The sequence below is a fragment of the Monodelphis domestica genome, chromosome 5 (genome assembly GCF_027887165.1).
Source record: "Monodelphis domestica isolate mMonDom1 chromosome 5, mMonDom1.pri, whole genome shotgun sequence".
NCBI classification, from domain to species: domain Eukaryota; kingdom Metazoa; phylum Chordata; class Mammalia; order Didelphimorphia; family Didelphidae; genus Monodelphis; species Monodelphis domestica.
This window is the reverse complement of record NC_077231.1, coordinates 161068227-161090234: the sequence shown is the minus strand read 5'-3', so window position 1 is coordinate 161090234 and position 22008 is coordinate 161068227.

Genomic DNA, 22008 nt, shown 5'->3' with positions numbered 1-22008 from the left:
TACTTTGGTTGTTCTGTGTTTTTCAAGGTTGACAATAGTCATACTTAGAAGCCAGCTAGAATGAATTAGATATTGCCAAGAATTGTACCAAATAAAAATAGCCTATCTAGCCAAAAGATTAACCATGTCAAAATTAGGGAAAACAAAATGTATATGAAGCAAAACTGAAATAAAAGTGCTATTTTATAATGTAATATTTATAGGGAAAATGGGTGGGATGATTGAGGAACAGGGGATACTGAAGGTTTTATAACAGGTCATGGAGGAGTTGAAGGAAAGAGGGAATATGGCTACCAGTGAGGTAAAAGGAGAGAGATGCCCCTTGTCGAGAGGCTATTTTTGAAAAATGGGGTTCCTGAGAAATGAGCCACTTATGATAGCCTGAGGGGACATCATCTCTATAGAATGATGTTGCAGATACCACAGAGCAGATAAGCACTGACACTCCTGAGGGAGAAGCCTCCCCAGACCAAGGTCACTCAGCAGGGGTCCAGTAAGTACCATTTATAATTGAATGGCAGTCCTGAGGTTCAGCTCCCTCTTTGTCCACCGAAATGACAGTCTTCTTTTCTGACTTATATTCAAATAAAGATAAATTTTAATAACAAGTTTGGATTGGGGAGGTATCAGGGAAAAGGAAAGAGGGATTTTCCTAGATGAGGTTTGAGTCTCTCTCAGCTTTTGATCTGAGGCCAGGCCTCACAAGCTGGTGGAAGGTATCTGTCATTCCTGTCTATGCTAATTTGTGCTAGTTTTCTTAAGTTTAAAGTCTTAGCAGTAGACAGCAAGGGGAAGAAAGTTCTGACCTTCAGAGCTGGTGGGCCTATCTCTTCGGGCTGACACCCCTAAAGGCCGACCTTGCAGTCCAAACTGCTTCCCTTAAGTCCTTTTGTCTGATGAACATGATCATAGGGATCCAGGTAGAGCACACAGTTGAGAAATTCAGAAATAAAGGTACTTCTATCCAGACACAGGGTGAGAGACTTTTTCCAGTTCCAGGGCCAGGAAGGAGGAAAAAGTCATAAAACCAACCGCCACTCTCAGTTGCCCCTTCTCCCATCAACTGTCAGTCTTGTCAATATCTTTTCTCTAACACTCCAACTGCTGTTTGTTCCAACTCAGTGGCAGAAAGTGCAGAATTTGCTTTAGTTTTCCTTTCCGCAATAACTAGATATAAATTATATAGATATAATGTTCACAGTGTAGAAGTTCCTCATGTGGAGGTTGTTTATTCATCTGCTATGCTCTATTAAAATTGAGGTCTCATCATTGGGGATACTTCCTCCAATAGAGAAGTTGAGATTTTATTTATATCTTCTTACACTGTGTCTGTCATCCTTGTCTAAGTTCAACTAGAAATCTTTCATAAGGTATTTATGCAAAACACTGATCATCTTCCTCTAATTCTCTTGATATTGTGTGCATACAATGAAGGATGTGTTTGTCTCTTGATTGATGGTCTTGATTGATGGTCAGTTTCTCTCTTTTTTATTATAAATGTCTCTAGTAAAATTCTTTATGTTTAAATGAAATAGAAAAAATACAAGAGAGATTTTTTAAATGTATTAAATGTGTCTTTAAAACCCAGATATAGAATTATCAGTAATACTAAAATAGTAGATATGTCCCCAGTAAAATCAAGGGAGATGCAATGATGCCCACTTTTATAGATTTTCAAAAGAGAAAGGAAACATTCTTCAAACTATAGTTCATGTATTTGAAATGTATTCTTGGCAAAAAAAATACATGCTGGATTATTGAAACAATGGTTTGTGATTGTCAAGGAATGAGGATCTTAGCTTAAGTTGTGTAGGTCATAAAACATCATCCATCACCTCAAAGAGGTCATAAATGTGTCAAATAACAGTTAAAAATCAAAACCAACCTGAGAAAAATCAACTTACAGCAAAAGAATAATATTAATTAAAGACATGAGCATTCCAAAAGAATCCAAAATGATGAGTGTAGAAGAGAAGACATCATAAAGGAAAAATAGAAATCACTAAGAGGTTAAGTGTAGGATTTATGTTTAATGATAATAGTAGAAGCAACGTGTAGTATTCATTTACTATTTTTTGGTCTGCAAAGTGCTTTAAATATATTGTCTCACTTCATTCCAATGTAGTGAACTTTTTTTTACCAACAACACATGTTAAAGAGATGTATTTTTCACTAAAGGTAGTCACATGTCTAGTAGAGTACTTTTTGAAGAAAGATTCCCCATGGTGATTGAAAAGTCAATTAGGAGAAGCAAGAGTAGAAATAACTATCCAAATTCACAAATGATTCTGTAATATCATCTATTCATGAGTTCTTTCCAGGTATGTAGATCATAAACCACCCACTGAGGTTCTATCCAAGTAGTCAAAGATCTTTATTTTGTTCTTTCCACAACACGAGGGTTCATTGGACTATTTTGTTTCACTCTTATAATATGACCAGTCTATCTTCTTTCTTATTGTATGATTTCTTGATGATATTTTTATTCTTATTTTTCAAAGTTTTTCATTGATTCATTGATGTGTTGCAACCCACTCAGACTCATCATGCTCCTTTCTATTTCCCTCTATGTGATCCTTGTTTTAAGTGTTTTTGGAAGCAGTGGTATCCATGTCATACAACAGTGGTAAAACAGTATTGAAAGGCTATTATTGAAAGGATGGACTATTTTTTCCCATGGGAACTAGAATCTATTAAAAAAAATCAACTTTTTAATTTCTTGAAAAAAATCTAGCTGATTTTCATTTTGTTAAACTATGGTACCAATTCACTAAGTCCTTTTATTCTGTGGTCCAAATATAAGCGCTGTAAACAAGATCTCTATATGAACTATTAAAATACATATAATTTAGACAATAGATATTCTTCATTCACTTGGTATTTTTTGTTAAATTGGTCATACCAAGTTCTTTTGGGTGATTAAAGATCTATTCTAGGAAGTTTGATAACTTTCTGGAACATTATGGAATCAGTAAAATGTTATAGCCAAACAGGAATACCTGAAATATTTCCTGATTGATATCCCATTCAACACGGGGAATTCTTCTTCAACATGTACTGTATTAAAAAAAAAGGTTAAGTTGTATCCCAGGGGTATTCGGCCCCTCCCCCATCGAGGTGATCACTTTCACATACTCTTCAGCTTGGCACTTTTTCTCTAGTGCCAGCCTCTGTCACAGTACTCCATAAGAGATTTGAATTGTAGAAAGGAAACAAGACTGACAGTTGCTGGGGAAAGGGGCAACAGGGAGTGGCAGTTGGGTCTGGTGACTAGCACTTCCTTTCTGACGGGTTTTACTTCCTTCCTAGTATTGGAGGTGGGAGGAGTGTTGGCTTCCAAGTCTGGAGTGGGGTGCCTCTACTTGCTTCAGCCCGAAGACACAGGCACACAGGTCCATTCAGCTCTGAAGGTCAGACCTTGTTGTTTTCTATCTACTGCTAAGATTCTGAATTTGACAAAGCTAGCACAGATATAGAGTAGACAGGAGTGGGAGAAACCCTCTGCCAGCCTGTGGGGCCTGGCCTCAGCTCCAAAAGCTGAGACAGACTCCAACCTTATTTAGGGACCTCCCTTGCCCCGCCTTCCTGATATCTCTTCAATCCCTACTGGTTATTAAACTTTATATTATTTGAATTCACAGTCAGATAAGTGAACTATCTTTTCTGGGCATAGAGGGAGCTGAACATCAGTTCAGTCATTTTACGACAAACAGTCCTTTTTGGACCCCTGCTGGTTCCTCTTGGCAGGGGGCATCTCTCCCCTTTGCCTCACCAGCAGCAATATTCCCACTCTCCCTTAAACTTCTCCATACCCTACTACAGACCTCCCATTAGCTCCCCTTTTTTTCCAATCCCCATTTCTTTTCCCCAATAAATATTACAGAATATCAGTACTAGAAAAATATATCTCCCCAACACATGAGGTGTTACTGGCCACAGGCTTGTTACAAATGTTATTTTTGTTTTCTTTTTCAAGTTGTTGGAATAAAAATTTATTATTTGGTGCAAATTGTGGGGAAAACTGGAAGACAGTTTGGCAGAAACTAAATATAGATGGATATCTTACATTATAGCATTTGTCAAAATAAAATAAAAATTGATAAATGACCTAGGTATCAAGGGAGAGATTATAAACATTATTTGTTATTAAAGCAAAGCTTTATGATTATTAATTTGATTTTTAAAAATGTGTTTGACTATCACTTTTTCTTTTGAGTTTAATGGAATTAACTTGTATCTATTATTTATTTAAATGCAATACTATTTAACAAATCATTCTTAACTTCCACTTAGATCTTTATCTTTTATCACAATTCCCTTCCTGATGAAAATTATTAATGGATAATGCTTTATAAATGTTTAAGCCTTTTATCTTATATTTTTATATAAGAATTATAAGCAATGTAATATAATCGTTATAAAATGCCTTCTTAATCTACATTTGAAAAAATGGGTAGTCTAATAGTTCATTCATTTTTCTTTTGTCAGTTCCTGTTTTGAACTATCAGTTCAATTTTTGAAAGAACAGAAAATCAAAATACTTAAGTGAAAATTGGGAAAAATAATGAATGGAGAGGAAATAATAAAAAGTATTGAAACCTACTGAATCCATTTATATTGAATAAAAATAAAAACCAATAAATGGATAACTCCTAAAATATTATTCAGAACACAAAGAATCTAAATAAGAAGCCAGGGATGATTAGAATTTAGAGAAGACTGATTGATATCTTTAAATCTTTAAGGTGTCATGTGCAATTAAGGTAGCAATCTACTTGTCCTCAGAAGGCAGAAGTAGGAACAACAGTTGGGTAGTTACTTTTGATAAAATTTGACATGATGTAAGGGAAAACCCCCCAGTAACTGGAGCTATTCTAAAGTAGGATAGGCTGCCTTAAGAGGAAATATATTTCTCCTTAATATACCTCTTCAAGAAGAGACTGGATGAATATTTGTTATACATTTTATAAAGCAAATTCTTTTTCATCATCCGATATCCCCTTTATCTGTGAGATCCTTTCATTCTCTGCCCTGTTTGGACAGCATTTGGTGGATTTCTGGAGTCCATATTTTTTAAAAAATCTTTACAAAAATTCGGGAAGAGACCACAGGGAGATCCAGATCAGTCTTTTATCCTTTCTCGTAAGAAATTGTCACTAGCTCTGGAATGAAAGATGATGACCTCCTTGTCTTATTTAAAAATTGTATTTTTTATGAGGTGGGCTTAAACATATGTAGAACTCTTATACTTGTGAAAGAAAATATTTTTATATTCTACACATTGAAAATTGCCATAATCTCTTAAAATATTTATTTACAAATTACATGTAATAACATATTTCTACATAAATTTTCCAAAGTTATTTCATGTAAATTGTCTCCCATCTTTTTCCTCCCCCCAATGTGGGTGCTGACAAGCAATTCAATCTGGGTATACATGTATTGTAATGCAAAATGTATTTCTAGATTATTCATTTTATGAGTGAATAATCTTACAAAACCAAAACCCCAAAACATATAGCCAAATAAATAAGTGAAAAATCATATGGTTTCACCTGCATTCCTACTCCAACAGTTCTTTCTCTGGAGATGGACTTTTTCATAAGTCCCTTAGAATTGTTCTGAATCATTGTATTGCTGATAGTAGGTAGGTCTATCACATTTGATCTTTCCACAATATTGCTATTACTGTGTATAATATTTTCCTGATTCTGCTTAGTTCACTCTGCATCAGTTCATGTAGGTCTGCCACAGTCTTGTAAAAGAGTACCCTGCCTTACTATCTGTATGGCTCTAAGAAAGTCATTTAAACTTTCAGCCTCAGTTCTCCTCCCTGTACATGTGGATAATAATAGCATCAATCCTAAGATTAAATGAGATAATATGTAAATATTATATAAATGTGAGGGAGAGGGAGAGAGGAAAAGGAAGGGGAGAGAAAGAGAAAAATGGAGGGTAAATTTCTAGGAGAACAATCAAGAGGAGAGCTACAGGGTAAATATTCGCAGACAAGTTTTGGCATGTGGAAGGTCATACCCACAACCAGTTAGGTTATGGATCTCTAGGAGTATCAAAAATATCTTAAAGACATTGGAGTTGCATTGATTTCTTTTTTAAATTATACCTTTTGTTCCTTAACTAACCTTAGTTTTTTATGTATAATGCAAATATGGTTAACTTAGAAATCACTGTTTTTTAACATTATATTTCCCAACAAATACTGTGGTTCACTTTTAATTCATTTCAAAGAAAGTTTCTCAAAGTTGCTCAAAGATTCTTCTAGTTATAAGAGGTTAGTTTAACATATAATCTTTATTTCCATAATACAATTGCATTTGTGTGTGGGTGTATATATACCTTACATACACAGAAATAATGCAGATATCTTTGGATATTTTTATATTTTATGTTCAGTATTCTGATTTACTGCTTCATTAACAAAATAGCTGACCACAAATTGAGAGGTAATATTTGGTATATATTTTTAAAAATTATCAATAAATCATTTTGAAATTTAACTAACCCCTAAAAGAAAATCATCTCATTTGACAAATAGTATTTTTTTTAAAGAGGAAAAGAAAAATCAGCACAATTGATCAACATACTGAAAAAGTCTAAAAACATGTGCAATGTGTAACATCTGTGGATGTCCCATATCCTCAAAAGGATAGGTTGGAGGTGCCTTCTTTTTTTTTTTTTAAATATATTTTATTTGATCATTTCCATAATTTTCTTTTCCTCCCCCCCCCCACCCCCCATAGCCAACGCGTAAGTCCACTGGGCATTAGATGTTTTCTTGATTTGAACCCATTGCTTTGTTGATAGTATTTGCATTAGAGTGTTCATTTAGAGTCCATCCTCTGTCATGTCCCCTCAACCTCTGTATTCAGGCAGTTGCTTTTTCTCGGCGTTTCCACTCCCATAGTTTATCCTTTCCTTATGAATGGTGTTTTTTTCTCCTGGATCCCTGCAAGTTGTTCAGGGACATTACACCGCCACTAATGGAGAAGTCCATTATGTTCGATTATACCACAGTGTATTAGTCTCTGTGTACAATGTTCTCCTGGTTCTGCTCCTCTCGCTCTGCATCACTTCCTGGAGGTTGTTCCAGTCTCCATGGAACTTCTCCACTTTATTATTCCTTTTAGCACAATAGTATTCCATCACCAACATATACCACAGTTTGTTCAGCCATTCCCCAATTGATGGGCATCCCCTCGTTTTCCAGTTTTGGGCCACCACAAAGAGCGCAGCTATGAATATTTTTGTACAAGTCTTTGTGTCCATTATCTCTTTGGGGTACAGACCCAGCAGTGCTATGGCTGGGTCAAAGGGTAGATATTCTTTTAGCACCCTTTGGGCATAGTTCCAAATTGCCCTCCAGAATGGTTGGATCATTTCACAGCTCCACCAGCAATGAATTAATGTCCCTATTTTGCCACATCCCCTCCAGCATTCATTACTTTCCTTTGCTGTAATGTTAGCCAATCTGCTAGGTGTGAGGTGATACCTCAGAGTTGTTTTGATTTGCATCTCTCTGATTATAAGAGATGTAGAACACTTCTTCATGTGCTTGTTAATAGTTTTGATTTCTTTATCTGAGAACTGCCTATCCATTTCCCTTGCCCATTTATCAATTGGAGAATGGCTTGATTTTTTGTACAATTGATTTAGCTCATTATAAATATGAGTAATTAAACCTTTGTCAGAGGTTTCTATGAAGATTTTTTCCCAATTTGTTGTTTCCCTTCTGATTTTAGTTATATTGGTTTTGTTTGTACAAAAGCTTTTTAGTTTGATGTAGTCAAAATTATTTATTTTACATTTTGTGATTCTTTCTATATCTTGCTTGGTTTTAAAGCCTTTCCCCTCCCAAAGGTCTGACATGTATACTATTCTATGTTTACCCAATTTACTTATGGTTTCCTTCTTTATGTTTAAGTCACTCACCCATTTTGAATTTATCTTGGTGTAGGGTGTGAGGTGTTGATCTATTCCTAGTCTCTCCCACACTGTCTTCCAATTTTCCCAGCAGTTTTTATCGAATAGTGGATTTTTGTCCCAAAAGCTGGGATCTTTGGGTTTATCGTATACTGTCTTGCTGAGGTCGCTTTCCCCCAGTCTATTCCACTGATCTTCCTTTCTGTTTCTTAGCCAGTACCAAATTGTTTTGATGACTGCTGCTTTGTAATATAGTTTTAGGTCAGGGACTGCAAGGCCCCCATCATGTGTGTTTTTTTTCATTATTTCCCTGGATATCCTTGATCTTTTGTTCTTCCAAATGAACTTTGTTATGGTTTTTTCTAAATCAGTGAAGAAGTATTTTGGTAGTTCAATGGGTATGGCACTAAATAGATAAATAAGTTTGGGTAGGATGGTCATTTTTATTATATTGGCTCTTCCTATCCATGAGCAGTTAATGTTTTTCCATTTGTTCAAGTCTAGTTTTAGTTGTGTGGCGAGTGTTTTGTAGTTGTGTTCATATAGTTCCTGTGTTTGTCTTGGGAGATAGATTCCTAGGTATTTTATTTTGTCTAAGGTGATTTTGAATGGGATTTCTCTTTCTAGTTCTTGCTGCTGAGCTGTGTTGGAGATATATAGAAAAGCTGAAGATTTATGTGGGTTTATTTTGTATCCTGCAACTTTGCTAAAGTTGTTGATTATTTCAATTAGCTTTTTGGTTGAATCTCTAGGATTCTTTAAGTAGACCATCATGTCATCCGCAAAGAGTGATAACTTGGTCTCCTCCTTGCCTATTTTGATGCCTTCAATTCCTTTATCTTCTCTAATTGCTACTGCTAGTGTTTCTAGTACAATGTCAAATAGTAGAGGTGATAATGGGCATCCTTGTTTCACTCCTGATCTTATTGGGAATGCATCTAGTTTATCCCCATTGCAGATGATATTAGCTGTTGGTTTTAGATATATACTGTTTATTATTTTTAGGAATGACCCTTCTATTCCTATGCTTTCTAGTGTTTTTAATAGGAATGGGTGTTGTATTTTATCAAAGGCTTTTTCTGCATCTATTGAGATAATCATGTGGTTCTTGCTAGTTTGCTTGTTGATGTGGTCAATTATGTGGATGGTTTTCCTAATGTTGAACCAGCCCTGCATCCCTGGTATGAATCCTACTTGATCATGGTGAATGATCCTTCTGATCACTTGCTGGAGTCTTTTTGCTAGTATCCTATTTAAGATTTTTGCATCTATATTCATTAGGGAGATTGGCCTATAGTTTTCTTTCTCTGTTTTTGACCTGCCTGGTTTTGGAATCAGTACCATGTTTGTGTCATAAAAGGAGTTTGGTAGAACTCCCTCTTTGCTTATTATGTCAAATAGTTTGTGTAGTATTGGGATTAACTGTTCTCTGAATGTTTGATAGAATTCACAGGTGAATCCATCAGGCCCTGGGGATTTTTTCTTAGGAAGTTCTTTGATGGCTTGTTGGATTTCAATTTCTGATATGGGATTATTTAGGAATTCTATTTCCTCTTCTGTTAGTCTAGGCAGTTTGTATTTTTGTATATATTCATCCATTTCTCCTAAATTGGTGTATTTATTGCCATATAATTGGGCAAAGTAATTTCTAATGATTGCCTTAATTTCCTCTTCATCAGAGGTGCTGTCCCCCTTTTCATCTTTAATGCTGTGAATTTGCTTTTCTTCCTTCCTTTTTTTAATTAGATTGACCAGTACCTTGTCTATTTTGTTTGTTTTTTCAAAGTACCAGCTTCTTGTCTCATTTATTAAATCAATAGTTCTATCACTTTCGATTTTATTAATTTCTCCCTTAATTTTTAGGATTTCTAATTTGGTTTTCTGCTGGGGGTTTTTAATTTGATCGCTTTCCAGTTTTTTCATTTGCATTTCCAATTGATTGATCTCTGCTCTCCCTTGTTTGTTAATATAAGCATTCAGGGATATGAATTTACCTCTGATTACTGCTTTGGCTGCATCCCAAAAGGTTTGAAAGGATGTTTCGCCATTGTCATTTTCCTCGATGAAATTATTAATTGTTTCTATGATTTCTTCTTTAACTAAACGGTTTTGGAGTATCATATTGTTTAATTTCCAATTGGTTTTAGATTTGGTTTTCCATGTACCATTACTAATCATTATTTTTATTGCCTTGTGATCTGAGAAGGCTGCATTCATTATTTCTGCTTTTCTGCATTTGTGTGCTATGTTTCTGTGACCTAATGTATGGTCAATTTTTGTGAATGTGCCATGTGGTGCTGAGAAGAAGGTGTATTCCTTTTTATCCCTATTTATTTTTCTCCATATGTCTATTAATTCAAATTTTTCTAAGATTTCATTCACTTCTTTTACCTCTTTCTTATTTATTTTTTGATTTGATTTATCTAAATTTGATAATGGTTGGTTTAAGTCTCCCACTAGTATGGTTTTATTGTCTATTTCTTCCTTCAATTCTCCTAGTTTCTCCATTAGAAATTTGGGTGCTATATTATTTGGTGCATACATATTGATTAATGATATTTCCTCATTGTCTATAGTCCCTTTTAACAAAATATAATTACCTTCCCTATCCCTTTTGATCAGGTCTATTTTTGCATTGGCTTTATCAGATATCATGATTACCACTCCTGCCTTCTTTCTATCAGTTGAGGCCCAGAAGGTCTTACTCCATCCTTTAATTCTGACCTTGTGGGTGTCAACCCGCCTCATGTGTGTTTCTTGAAGACAACATATGGTAGGGTTTTGGATTCTAATCCATTCTGCTATTCGTCTACGTTTTATGGGTGAGTTCATCCCATTCACGTTCAAAGTTATGATTGTCATTTGTGGACTCCCTGGCATTTTGATTGCCTTCCCTAATTCTAACCTTTTCTTCTTCGGCTCTACCTTTTAGTCCAGTGATTTACTTTGAAACAGTCCCCCTTGTCCCCTCCCTTGATGTTTCCCTTTTTAGTCCCTCCCTTTTTGTTCCCTCCCCTTCCCCCCTCTCTTTCCCTCCCTTTTTGTTCTCCCTCTCCCCCTCCCCCCCTTGGTTTTCCCTTCTCCTTACCCTTGTTGGGTAAGATAGAATTCAAGATCCCAATGGATCTGGATGTTTTTCCCTCTCAGAGTTGATTTCCCTGAGATTGAGGTTTAAGTAAATCCCCCCCCCCCTCTTCCTCTCCTTCTTATAGGAGTTTTCTTCCCCTCCCCTTCCCATATGAATCTTTGTGTGAGAATGATTATTCTATTTGGTCTTTCTTTACCCCCTATTTATACATTACATTTTCCCCACATATTAGTATACATAGGTTGATATAAATGTAGTCCTTATAGAAGAGAGTTTGAGTAAAAGAAGAAGATAACATTTTCCCCTTTCCTTAATATTTACCTTTTCAGGTATTCCTTGCTCTTTGATTTTCGGTATCAAACTTTCCACAGAGCTCTGGTCTTTTCTTTGCAAAAAGTTGGAAGTCTTCTATTTTGTTGAATGCCCATACTTTCCCTTGGAAGTATATAGTCAGTTTTGCTGGGTAGCTGATTCTTGGTTGGAGACCCAGCTCTCTTGCCTTTCTGAAGATCATGTTCCATGCCTTACGATCATTCAGAGTAGAACTTGCAAGGTCTTGTGTGACCCTGATTGGCATTCCTTTATATCTAAATTGTCTTTTTCTGGCTTCCTGTAGGATTTTTTCTTTTGTTTGATAGCTTTGGAATTTGGCAATTACATTCCTGGGAGTTGTCTTTTGGGGGTTTAGTGTAGAAGGTGTTCTGTGAGCTCTGTCAGTGGCTGTATTGCCCCCTTGTTCTAGAATCTCTGGGCAATTTTCTTTGATGATATCTTGTATCACCATGTCCAGTTTGGTGTTTATTTCTGGCTTTTCTGGGAGTCCAATTATTCTTAAATTATCCCTTCTCCCCCTATTTTCCAGATCTATCACCTTGTCGGTGAGATATTTTATGTTCTCTTCTAATTTCTTGGTATTTTGGCTTTGCTTTATTGATTCTTGCTCTTTTACACGATCGTTGTCTTCCAGCTGCCTGATTCTGGCCTTTAAAGCCTGGTTTTCTTTTACAGTTTGGTCAAACTGGTTTTGTAGATGCGTGAATTTCTTTTGCATTATTTCCAACTTTTCCTCCCAGAAGGCTTCCATCTTTTTGGTCATTTCTGATTCAAATTCTTCATAGGTTTGTGGAGAGTTTCCATTTCCTTTGGAAGGTTTTGGAGCATTTTCTTTTATATTATCTTCTATCTGCTCTGTATTTTGTATTTTGGCTCCATAGAATGTGTCCAAAGTCGCCCCTTTCTTCTTATTTTTCTTGGTATTTTGGGGCTTCTGTGCTTCTGTGGAGTTTTCCATCTCTGAATGTGGAGGATTGGCTTTTCTTGTCTCTGTCTGGTGTTCAGAGGCTTTAGTCCTGGGCAGATGGTTCTATGACTTTCCCTGGGGTAAACTGAATATGCCTCACTGGAACTGGAATGGAAGGGTCGGACCACGTTGCTTTCAGGAAGTTGCCTTCAGAATTGCTGGCCGTGAGGCTGTTTCGTCGGCCTGCGGGGGATGGACTGCAGCTAACCCAAGCTCCGAGAGCAAGGACTTTCACTGAGACTTGGATAGCAGGATCCAGCCTGTGAGGCTGTCTTGCCCGCCCTGAGGGTTGCTGTTGTTTTGACCAGCTCTCTGCAGCGGAAGCCCCAGGCAGTAACTTTCACTGGGACTGTAGAAGGCCCTGAGGGTTCTGCTCTCTGAGCCCAGCCGGCAGGGCTGCGGCTTCCGGGAGCCTTGGACTCTTCGCTCCTACCCCTGAGGTCCGAGGGATCTCGGGTTCTGGCTTTTGAGGGGAGCTGTACCTTTTGAACCGGGTCCAGGTCCAGGAGGAGGGTTCCCAGGGTCTGTGCTGTTGATCGTTTTGAATTTCGGCGCCTTAGGAGCTTATCGTTTGAGATCGGTCGGGAAGGTTTTTCCGGAGATCTGAACTTGAGCTTTCTCTAAGCTGCCATCTTAACCGGAAGTCCGGAGGTGCCTTCTTAAATCTCTTCCTTTGAATTTTGTTTGATATTTAAATTTTGTTATATTTGCTTTTGAATTGTTGGTGTGTGAGTCTTTCCTTTTACATTGTTGTAGTTATTCTGTATGTTGTTTTCTTGGCACTGCTATTTGACTCAGTATCAGTTCATAGAGATCTCTCCATAATTTTCTGTATTAATCATATATATGCTTTCTTTTTTAATAATGCAGGTTAATTTTGTTTAATTCTTCAATTAATTTTTATTATATATTTGGTAAACACTCACAAAATATTTTAAAAATCATAATTTTTAAACTAATTGTAAACTATGTGGTTTCTGGTTTAGACATAAACCTGATTTCCTGTGCCACAGAAAAATTATATTGTATACATATATCACATTTTGTTTATCCATTCCCCAGGTAATGGACATTGATTTTATATCCATTTCTTAGATGTCACAAAAAGTATTGGTATAAATATTTCAGTGTAATTGGTGGATGGGGATATGATTGGGAATGTAGACTCTAAATAATCACCCTAGTGCAAACATCAACAACATGGAAATAGGTTTTGATCAATGACACATGTAAATCCCAGTGGAGTTGCGCATCATCTATGTGAGAGGTAGGTGAGGGGAGGGAAGGAACATGATTCTTGTAACCAGTAGAAAATTTTCTAAATTAACTAATTAGATAAAATAAAAAATAAATATTTCAGCATATAAAATGTTCTTTTTTAAAAGGTATTTTATTTTACCAATTACATGTAATAACAATATTCCACATAAATTTTCAGAAGCTATAAGATCAAAATTGACTCCCTTTATCCCTTTCTGCACCCTATCAAAAGATAGTAAGCAATTTTATCTGAGTTATATATGTGTTATCATGCAAAATCTATTTCCATATTATTAATTGTTATAAGAGAATACACACATAAAATCAAAACCTCAACATAAAAACCCAAATAAACTAAAGTGAAAAATATATGCCTCTATCTGCATTCAGTCTCCAACAGTTCTTTCTTTGGAGAAGGATAGCATTCTTTCTCATAAGTCATTCAAAATTGTCCTAGATAATTGTATTGCTGAAAGCAGCAAAGTCTTTAACAGTTGGTCATCCCACAATTGCTATTACTATGTATGATATTCTTTCAGTTCTGCTTATTTCACTCTGCATGAGTTCATGTAGGTCTTTCCAGCTTTCGGAAATCATTCCATTCACCATTTTTTATAGCACATTAGTATTCCATCACCTTCATATACCACAATTTGCTCAGCAATTCCGTAATTGAGATTCCCTCAATTTCCAATTCTATGCCACCACAAAAAGGACTACTATAAAAATTTTTGTATAAGTAGGCCCTTCCCCCACCTCTTTTTTCTTTTTGCAATACTGATAGTTTTTTCTAATCTTAAACCAGACTTGCATTCCTGGTATAAATCTTCCCTGGTCAGAGCAAACGATCCTTGTGATACATTGCTGTAGTCTTCTTGCTATTATTAAATATTTTTGCATCAATATGCATTAAAGTAATTGGTCTATAATTTTATTTTTCTGTTTTTCCTCTTCTTGGCTTTTAGGTATCAACCCCATAATTTTGACATAAAAAGAATTTGGCAGTATTCCTTCTTGGCCTATTTCCCCAAATTGTTTATATAATATTGGGATAAATTGTTCTTTAAATGTTTGATAGAATTCATCCGTGAATGCATCTGACTCTAGGGATTTTTTTTCTTTATGTCTTGTTTAATTTATTTTTCTGAGATGGAATTGTTTAAGTCTTCTCTTTCCTCTTTTCTTAATCTGGACAATTCATATTTAAAAAAATATTCATCCATTTCACAGAAATTGTCATATATTTTGGCTTATATTTTTTCTATGTGTGTCTCCCTGCCTCAGATGTGTTTCTTGTAAACAACCTATCTTAGTATTCTGATTTTTAATCCATTCTGCTATATACTTTTGTTTTATAGGTGAAATCATCCTGGTCACATTCACAGTTATGGTTACCAACTATGTATTTCCCTACATGTTGTTTTCATCTGCTCTTCCTCTCCTTTCACTTTGTCCCTCCTTACAAGTGTTTTGTTTTTAACCCCCTCCAACCCCCATTTCCCCCTCTCTTCAATTACTGCCTCCACCCTTGTTTTATGCCCATACTACTATTGTCAAAGTAAGATAGGATTCCTTATGCAAATGAGTATGGTTTATATTCCTTCACTGAGCCAGTTAGGATGAAATTAAGGTTTTACTGTTATACATTACACTCTCATCCTCCCCTGTAATAGTTGTTTTGAGCCTCTGTAGGTGATATAATGTACCCCATTCTACTTCTCCATTCTCTTTTCTTTCAAAGCAATACTCCTTTTCATCCCTTGATTTCCCCCCATATCCTGTTATTCTAATCAACTTGCTCCTGCTTTTTCTGCCTATGTATATATTATTTCTAACTGTTCTAATTCTGGAAAATTTTAAGAATTATAGGCATCATCTTTCCATGTAGTCATATATACATTTTGACCTCACTGCATTCCTTAAATTTTCTTTCTTACTTACTTTTTATATTTCTCTTAAGTCTTATATTTGAACATCAACTTTTCTGTTTAGCTTTAGTCTTTTCATTCAATTAGGATATTCTATCTTATTAAATAATCATTTTTTCCCCTGAAAGAACACACTCATTTGTTCTTGGCAAATGTTTTTTGATTGTAATCCTAATTCCTTTGCCTTATGGACTATTATATTCCAAGGCTTCTGAATTTAATGCAGATGCTGCTAAATCCTGTATAGTCCTGGCATTAATGATATTTGAGTTGTTTCTTTATAGCTGCTTACAGTAGTTTCTCCTTGACCTGGAAGCTCTTGAATTTGGCTAAAATATTCCTTAGAGTTAGGCATTTATTTCAGGAGGTGATCAATGGATTCTTTTCATACCTATTTTAGCCAGCAAGGTGCACTGTGGAGTGTGGCTTTGCTGCTGGCTATATGTTCCCCTTTCTGCCTACCTTTCAAATTGTTTTCTGCAAGAATCCATCCCCTTATTAGTTTTGTCATTCTGAGTTCATTATGAGGGGTTATTTTAAGGTTGGTTGAAGAGGTATCTCAGAGCAGTTCTCTGTTTTCATGCTTCTACTCCAACCATCTCTGCTCTGCCTCCTTAGTTCCTATGATTTCCTCAAAGCATAGGCCCAGTAATGGAATCTCTGGTTGAAAGAGTATAAATATTTTAGCCATTTTATTTTTGTAACTCCAAGTTGCTTTCTAAGATTTTTATACCATTTTGCAGTTTTAGCAACAATATGTTATTTTTCCTAAATTTCTATAACCTCTCAAACATTGATTTTTAGTATTGTTTACAATTTTTTGTCAATTTGGAGGAAATTAGATGAAACTCCAGGGTTTTTCGTAGGTTTTTTTAGAAATAATATTTTATTTTTCTCATTTACATATAAGAAACGTTTTTAACACTAATTTTTTAAAGTTTTGAGTTCCCATTTTTATTCCTCATCTTCACCTTCCCTCTGTGAATTTTAGATTTACTCCACACTGCTTAGTCTTTAGAATTTTAGCAACCAGGAATGTATATACCCCCACTTAAGTATTAAGTGTTGGGGAGGATGGTCTGTGACCCAAGTGTGCTATCAACTGGCAAATCAGAAACAACTGACTGACCCCCTGGGTTTTCCTAAACCAAGTTTAAGCCACCATTGGTACATGCGAGACATAGGAAGTGATGTAAAAAACTCCCCTTATATTCTGCATCACTTCCTGTTAGAGGGTCTTTTTTGGACTTTGGCAGTAGAACTTGACTTGATGGCATCTGGGTCCTTAGCCTGCCTCCCTTAATGACCATGTAGTGTGTGATAAGGCTGACTTCTCTTTCCCTTGACCTTTTTGAAGGCACCAACCCCCAAGGAGGCCCTGCATCTTGGAGGAGACCTCATGGCTGGAAACCAAGCTAGACTTAATCTTCTGGGAAGGCCCCTTGGCTGAGGCCTCTGAAATCCCCCTGGCCCAGGCCAGGCTAGAGAAGAGATCTTCCCCTTTCTCTCTCTCTCCATCATTCTTAATTTCTTTCTTCTATTGTAAATAATCCACCATAAAATTTCATTCTGACTTGAGTATTTCATTGGGATATAGAATTTAAATCCCTGGTGACCACTAAATAATATATTGAGTCTCAACCCTAAAATTTACCCGTAACACCTCACTTATTCCTTCCTACCCTTGCACATTCCCTGAGACAGCAAACAGTGTAATATAGTTTTACATGTATAGTGAGGTAAAATAGTTTTCCATATTATTCATTTTGTGGAAGAGATTTTAATAAAAGAAATGAAATAGTACGTTTCAGTCAGTTTTTCTTGGAGGACAGATGGACATTTTTATCACAAGGCTCTGGAATTTCTTGGATCTCTGTATTGCCGAGAATAACTATTTCATCCAATTAGATGACAATAAATATGGCAATCTAGGTGAAATGGACAAATATTTACAAAAAGATAAATTGCTTAGATTAACAACAGAAAAAATAGAATATTTAAATAGTCCCATATTAGAAAAAGAAATTAAACAAGCCATCAAAAAAAAATCAGTAGTGCCAAATGGATTCACAAGTGAATTCTATCAAACATTGAAAGATCAATTAATCCCAATATCCTACAAACTATTTGACAAAATAGGCAAAGAAAGAGTCTTAACAAATTATTTTGGGGGGGGCAGCTGGGTAGCTCAGTGGATTGAGAGCTGGCCCTAGAGATGGGAGGTCCTAGGTTCAAATCTGGCCTCAGACACTTCCCAGCTGTGTAACCCTGGGCAAGTCACTTGACCCCCATTGCCTAGCCCTTACCACTCTTCTGCCTTGGAGCCAATACAAAGTATTGACTCCAAGACGGAAGGTAAGGGTTTAAAAAAAAACAGGAAGAACAAAAACAGAGAAGGAAAACTATAGACCAATATCCTTAATGAACATAAATGCAAAAATATTAAATAAAATACAAGATAAAAGACTTTAGCAAGTTATCATGAAGATTATTCACCCTGACCAGGTGGGATTTATGCCAGGAATGCAAAGATGATTTAATAGTAACAAGACCATCCATATAATTGACCATATCAGCAACCAGACTGAGAGAAATCACATGATTATCTTAATAGATGCAGAAAAAACCCTTTTATAAAACACAACACTCTTTCTTATTGAAAACACTAGAAAATATTAGATTAAAACAATAAACAATATTTATTTAAAACTATCATCAAGTATAATATGCAACAGGGATAAGGTTAGATACCTTCCCAATTAAATCAGGAGTGAAGCAGGGATGCCCATTATCACCACTACTATTTTATATTGTACTAGAAATTCTAGCAGTAGCAATTAGAGAAGAAAAAGAAATTGAAAGGAACAAAGTAGGCAAGGAGGAAACTAAACTATCACTCTTTGTAGATGACATGATGGTATACCTAGAGAACTCGAGAAAATCCACTAAAAGGTAATAGAAATAATCAATAACTTTAGCATAGTTGCAGGGTACAAAATAAACCCACATAAATCATCAGCATTCTTATAATGATTCCAAAAAAAAAAAAACACACAGCAAGATTTAGAAAGAGAAACTTCATTTAAAATCCCTCTAGACTAGATGAAATACCTGGGAATCTACTTGCCAAGACAAATTCAGGAATTATGTGAACATAATTACAAAACACTATTCACACAAATAAAACTAGATCTAAGCAATTGGAAAAACATCAACTGTTTATGGGTAGAACAAACTAATATAATAAAAATGACAATCTACCTAAATTAATCTACTCATTCAGTGCTATGCCTATCAAACTACTAAGAAACTATATATATAATTAGAAAAAATATTACAAAGTTCATCTGGAAGAACAAAAGATCAAGAATATCAAGAGAATTATTGAAAAAATGTGAAGGATGGAGACCCAGTATTATCAGATTTCAAACTATATTATAAAGCAGTGATCATCAAAACAATAAGGTGGATCAATGGAAAAGACTTGGGTAAATGATAATATTGGTTGATTAAGCCAAAATTCTCAGCTCTTGGGACAAGAACCCACTATTTGACAAAAACTGCTGGGATAATTAGAAAACCACATGGGAGAAATTAGGTCTAGATCAACATCTTATATCCTAAACCAAGATTAATTTAGAATGAGTAAATGACTTAAATATAAAGAAGGAGATCATACACAAATTAGGTGAACATAGAATAGTATATCTATCAAATCTAAGGGAAAGGAAAGAATTTAAGACCAAGTAGAAGATAGAGAACACTACAAAATATAAAATGAATAATTTTGATTACATTAAATTAAAAAAAAAAGGTTTTGTACAAACAAAACCAATGCAATCAAAATTAGAAGGTAAGCAGCAAATTGGAAAAAAAATCTTTATAATTAAAAACCTCTGAAAAAGGTCTAATTTTTCAAATTTATAAGGAACTAAATCAATTGTACAAAAAATCAAGCCATTCCCCAATTGATAAATGGGCAAGGGACATGAATAGGCAGTTTTCAGATAAAGAAATCAAAACTATCAATAAGTATTCTAAATCTCTTAAAATTGAGAGAAATGCAAATAAAAACAACCCTGAATTTTTACTTCACACCTAGCAGATTGGCTAATATGACAGGAAAGGAAAGTAATAAATATTAGAGGGGTTGTGGCAAATTCAATACACTAATGCATTGCTGGTGGAATCGTGAATTAATCCAGCCATTCTGGAAGGCAATTTGGAATTATGAAGAAAAGGCTTTAAAAGAATGCATATCCTTTGATCCAGTAATACTACTACTAGGTTTTTATGCCACAGAGATAATAAGGAAAAATGCTTGTACAAAATATTCATAGTCACAATCTTTTTGGTGGCAAAAAATTGGAAAATAAAGGGTTGTCCCTTGATTGGGAAATGACTGAACAAATTGTGATACACGGTGGTGATATAATACTATTGTGCTGTAAGGAATGATGATCTGGAGAATTTCTATGTATACTGGGAGAACTTCAATGAACTGATGCAGAGTGAAGTGAGCAGAACCAGGAAAACATTGTGCACAGAAAGTAAAACACTTTGGAACAATCCAATATAGTAGCAGTGCAACAAGCCAGGACACTCCTTAAGGACTTATGGGAAAGAATGATAACTGTATTGAGAGAAAGAACTATGGGAGTAGAAATGCGAAAGATAAACATATGGCATCACTTAACACATATACATATGGGTATGTGATTTGGGGTTTGGGCTTTTAAAGATGGGTCTATAGCAAAAATGAATATGAAAATAGGTATCAAATGACAACATTTGTATAACTCGATGGAATTGCTTGTCAGCTCTGGGAGGGGGAACCAAAGAGGTGAGGGAAAGAAAATGAATCATGTAAAGATGGAAAATATTTTTAAATAAAAAATAATTTTTAAAAAGATTTTAGCATCAATGTCCATTAAGGAAATTGGTCTGTCATTTTCTTTCCTTGTTTTTGGTCTTTCTGGCTTATGTTTGTGTCCTAAGCACCATACTTGGGTCATAAGAAGAATTTGGTAGGACTCCTTTACTTATTTTGTAAAATATTTTGCATAGTATTATTCTTCAAATGTTTGATAGAACTCACTTGTGCATCTATCTGGTCCTGTCCATTTTTTCTTGGGGAGTTCATGGATGGTTTGCTCACTTTATTTTTCTTAGATAGGATTATTTAAGTATTCTATTCCCTCTTTTGTTAATCTAGGCAATTTGTATGTTTGCAAATATTTATCCATTTTACCTAGGTGATCAGATTGTCATATAATTGGGCAGAGTAGTTTCAGCTTTTGATGCTACTCAGCTGCCATCTTGATTCTGCTCTCTATAATTATATTCAAATAAATTCTAAGTATGTCTGGATAGGGTAAGTCCCTAGACTTTGATACATTGTCGAAAATTAAAATGGAATTTCAATATTTCTTCCTATTGAACTTTATTATAATATAAATAAATTCTAATGCCTTATTTGGGTTTAGGTTAGGTTCTGTGACATTTATAAAGTTATTAATTATTGTTTTACTTGACTATATTATTCTCTACATAAACCATCATTATCTAATAAAAGAATAATCTTTACATTTACTCATCCTCTCAATTTATTTTTGTCATTATTGCTCTAGCTAGCAGTTCAGTCGCTACCCTAAATAATAATGATTGTAACAGATGTCCTTGCTTTCCCACTTTAAAATTTTTTATTTTAATTTTTTCTTACATTTTAATTCTTCTTCCTTCCTCACCTCCCCCCACATTAGAAAAGTCAACAATTTGATCCAGATATATGCACAAGCATGCTACTTATGCTTCTTTTTATCACTTCTTTCTCTCGAGTTGGATAGTATATTCCTTCAGAGATCTTTTATAGTTAATTTGAATAGTCATAATAGGCAGTCAGTCACAGCTATTCTTTGAATAATATTGCTGTTACTATACACAATGTTCTCTTGGTTATACTTATTTTATTCATTATGTTATGGAAACCTTTCCATATTTTCTAAAAATCAACTTGTTCATTTCTTACAACACAGTAGAACCACCACAACTTGTTTCGCCATTCCTTAATTGATGGGCATCCCTTCAGTTGCCAGTTCTTTGCCACCACCAAGAGAATTGTGATACATATTTTAAAACATAGAAGTTCTTTTTCCTTTTTCCTTGATCATCTTGGGAAACAGACTTATTGCTGGGACAAGGATTATGCCACATTTTATAACACATTGGGCATAATTGCAGATGATTCTCCAAAACATCTGGATTGGTTCCTAATTCAGAAAACAGTGTATTAATGTCCCAATTTTTCCTTTTCTCCTCCAAAATTCGCCATTTCCCCCTTCTGTTATTTTAATCAGTATGATAGTTGTGAGATGATATCTCAAAGTTGTTTTAATTCATAGTTCTCTAATATTAACTGAAAGCATTTTATATGACTAAATATAACTGATTACATTGTCAAAAAACTGCTTATTGATAGCCTTTGATCACTT